Genomic DNA, 4024 nt, shown 5'->3' on the forward strand with positions numbered 1-4024 from the left:
TTTGGTATGTCTGCAGAACAAAGGAAAAGGTTGGGGGTTTATTGGGAAAGAGAAATGTTACATAAAATGTTTTGAAAGTACATTTATTGGTGCTAATGAAGTTTCTCTGAAATTTCTCTGAAGCTGGCAAGCTCTGATTGGTGAGCAAGGCTGGTAGGTAAACCTAATCTTAGAGTCATGACAGGTCATTTTGGCAGGTATTAGATAAAACTGGTCTTAAGTTTATAACAGGTTGTTTTAGCAGCTGGGCTTGCAAGACAGTTCCTAGAGCAGGCACTTTGTGGCCTGAATGCTTTTTTCCCTTGGTCTCTTGACTCTAATTTAGTCAGATATGACAGAAACAACAATAAAACCAATTTTCATACTCCTAAAGAACAAATAAGTCAAAGAAAAAATTAAAAGAGAAATTTGAAAAGTATCTTGAGACAAACAAAAATGGGAACTCAAAATATCAAAACTTATGGGATGCAGCAAAAGCAGTTCTAAGAGGGAAGTTCATAGCAATAAACACCTACATCAAAAAGGGAGAAAGATCTCAAATAAATGAGCTAACATTACACCTCAAGGAACTAGAAAAGAGCAAACTAAGCTCAAAGTTAGTAGAAAGAAGAAAATAATAACGATAAGAACAGAAATAAATGAAATAGAGACTAGAAAAACAATAGAAAAGACCAATGGAAATAAAAATTGGTCTTTTGAAAAAATAACAAAATCTAAAAACGTTTAGCCAGACTAAGAAAAAGAGAAAGAAAGACTCAAACAAAATCAGAAGTGAAAGAGGAGACATTACAACTGATACCACAGAATATACGAAGAATCATAAGAGACCACTATGAACAATTTTATGACAGTAAATTGGATAACCTAGAAGAAATAAATAAATTCCTAGACATGCCTACCAAGACAGCATCATGAACAAATAAAAAAACTGTATCCATAACAAGTAATGAGATTGAATTAATAGTAAAAATTTTCCATCAAAGAAAAGCCCAAGACTTGATGACTTCACTGCTGAATTCCAACAAACATCTAAAGAACTAATCCCAATCTTTCTCAAACTCTTTAAAAAAAAATTGAAGAGGAGGGAATACTTCCAAACTCATTTAATTAGGCCAGCTTTACCCTGATATCAAACCCAGTCAAGGACCCTACAAGAAAAGAAAATTACAGGCAAATATCCCCGATGAACATAAATGTAAAACTCCTCAACAAAATACTAACAAGCCGAATTCAACAGCACATTAAATGGATCATTTACCATGATCAACTAGGGTTTATTTATCTCTGGAATGCAAAGATGGTTCAACATACAAAAATTGATAAATGTGATACACTACATTAACAGAATGAAGAATAAAAACCCTATGATCATCTCAATAGATGCAAACAAAATTTGACAAAATTCAACATCTTTTCATGATAAAAACTCTCAACAAATTAGATACAGAAAGAATGTACCTCAATACAATAAAAGCCATATATGACAAGCCCACAGTTAACATCATACTCCATGGTGAAAAGTCAAAAGGATGCCCACTCTTGCCACTTCTGTTCAACATAAGACTGGAAGTCCTTGCCCAAGCAATTAAGTAAGAGAAAGAAATAAAAGATATCCAAATAGGAAAGGGAGAAGTGAAATTGTGTCTGTTATCTGACAACATGCTCTCATATATAGAAAATCCTAAAGAACTGACTGAAAAATTTAGAACTAATAAAAACAAATTCAGTAATCTTGCAGGATACAAAATCAACTTACAAAAGTCAGTAGCATTTTTATACACTATCAGTGAACTATTCTAAAAAGAAATCAAGAAAACAATCCCATTTATAATAGCTACAAAAAAATAATTACAAATAAATTAAAGCAAGGAGGTGAAAGATCTATACAATGAAAACTACAAAACATTGATGAAAGAAATTGAAGAAGACACAAAGAAATGGAAAATATTCCATGTTCATGGATTGGAAGGATTAATATTGTGAAAATGTCTATACTACCCAAAGTGATCTACAGAGTCAATGCAATCTCTATTAAAATTCCAATCTCATTTTTCACAAAAATAGACAAAACAGTCCTAAAATTCATATGGAACCACAAAAGACCACAAATAGCAAAGGCAATGTTGAGGAAAAAGAACAAAGTTCAGCCAGGCATGGTGGCTCACGCCTGTAATCCTAGCACTCTGGGAGGCTGAAGCAGGAGGATTGCTTGAGTTCAGGAGTTCGAGATCAGCCTGAGCAAGAGCAAGACTCCGTCTCTACTAAAAATAGAAAGAAATTAGCCAGACAACTAAAAATAGAAAAACTTAGCCAGGCATGGTGGCACATGCCTGTAGTCTCAGCTACCTGGGAGGCTGAGGCAGGATTGCTTGAGCCCAGGAGTTTGAGGTTGCTGTGAGCTAGGCTGACACCACAGCACTCTAGCCCAGGCAAGAGAGTGAGACTCTGGGCTAGGCGTGGTGGCTCACGCCTGTAATCCTAGCACTCTGGGAGGCCGAGGCGGGAGGATCGCTTGAGGTCAGGAGTTCGAGACCAGCCTGACCAAGAGCGAGATCCCATCTCTACTAAAAAAATAGAAAGAAATTATCTGGACAACTAAAAATATATAGAAAAAATTAGCTGGGCATGGTGGCACATGCTTGTAGTCCCAGCTACTTGGGAGGCTGAGGCAGGAAGATTGCTTAAGCCTGGGAGTTTGAGGTTGCTGTGAGCTAGGCTGACACCATGGCACTCTAGCCAGGGCAAAAGAGCAAGACTGTCACCAAAAATAAAAATAAAAAGAGAGTGAGACTCTGTCTCAAAAAAAATAAATAAATAAAAAGAACAAAGCTGAAGGCATCACATTACCTGACTTCAAAATATATTAGTTAGAGTAATATGAGTTAGAGTAATCAAAATAGCATGGCACTGGCATAAAAACAGACACATTGACCCATGGAATAGAATAGAGAGCCCAGAAACAAAAAGAATTGACAAATTTATAGTCAATTGATTTTCAACAAAGCTTTATTGTTTTCCGAGCCCCAACACTGTCTTCTAGAAGTTTTACTGTTTTCCTTTTCATATTTAGGTCTATAAACCATTTTTGATTGTTTTTTATATATGGATCAAGATTCATTTTGTTTCCATAGTGCACCATTGGAAATTCTATCTTTTTTCCCATTGAATTGTAGTGATGACTTTGTCAGAAATCAAATTAATGTTCATGTGTGGATCTGCTTCCAAATATTCTATTCCATTCCATTAGACTTTGTCAATCCTTGGAACAATATCACACTGTCTATTAATGTAGTTTTATAGTAATTCTTTTTTTTTTTTTTTTTTTGAGACAGGGTCTTGCTCTGTTACCCAAGCTAGAGTGCAGTGGCATCCTAGCGCACTGCAACCTCCAATTCCTGAGCTCAAGCAATCCTCCTGCCTCAGCCTCTGGAGTAGATGGGACTACAAGTGCATGCCACCACCCCCAGCTAATTTTCATATTTTTTTATAGAAGCAGAGTCTCTCTCTTGCTCAGGCTGGTCTTGAACTCCTGGCCTCAAGCAATCCTCCTTCCTCTGCCTTCCAAAGTGCTAGGATTATAAGCATGAGCTATCATGCTGGGCCTATAGTAATTTTTGATATCTGAGAGTATATGTTTTCTAATTTTGTTCATCTTCATTAAGATTGTCTTGATAATTGTAGGACTTTTACATTTTCATACAAACTTTAGAATAATCTTGTCAATATCTGCAAATAATCCTCCTGGAATTTTGAGTTAAAGTACATTGAATTTAAAGAAACATTTGGGAAGAATTGATATCTTAGACTCTTCTAGTCCATAAATATCTTATGCCTTTTCATTTATTTACATCATCTTTAATATCGCTCAGCAATGACTTGTAGTCTTCAATATAGAAATCTTCCACATCTTTCCTTAGATTTAAATTTTATTATAGATGATTTTAAAATTTTAAATTTTTATTGTTGCTGGTATATAGAATATGGATAGATCTCAAAATCACACTCAGTAAGAAGAAACAAATTA

Source organism: Lemur catta, chromosome 9 (assembly GCF_020740605.2).
Source record: "Lemur catta isolate mLemCat1 chromosome 9, mLemCat1.pri, whole genome shotgun sequence".
Classification (NCBI taxonomy): Eukaryota; Metazoa; Chordata; class Mammalia; order Primates; family Lemuridae; genus Lemur; species Lemur catta.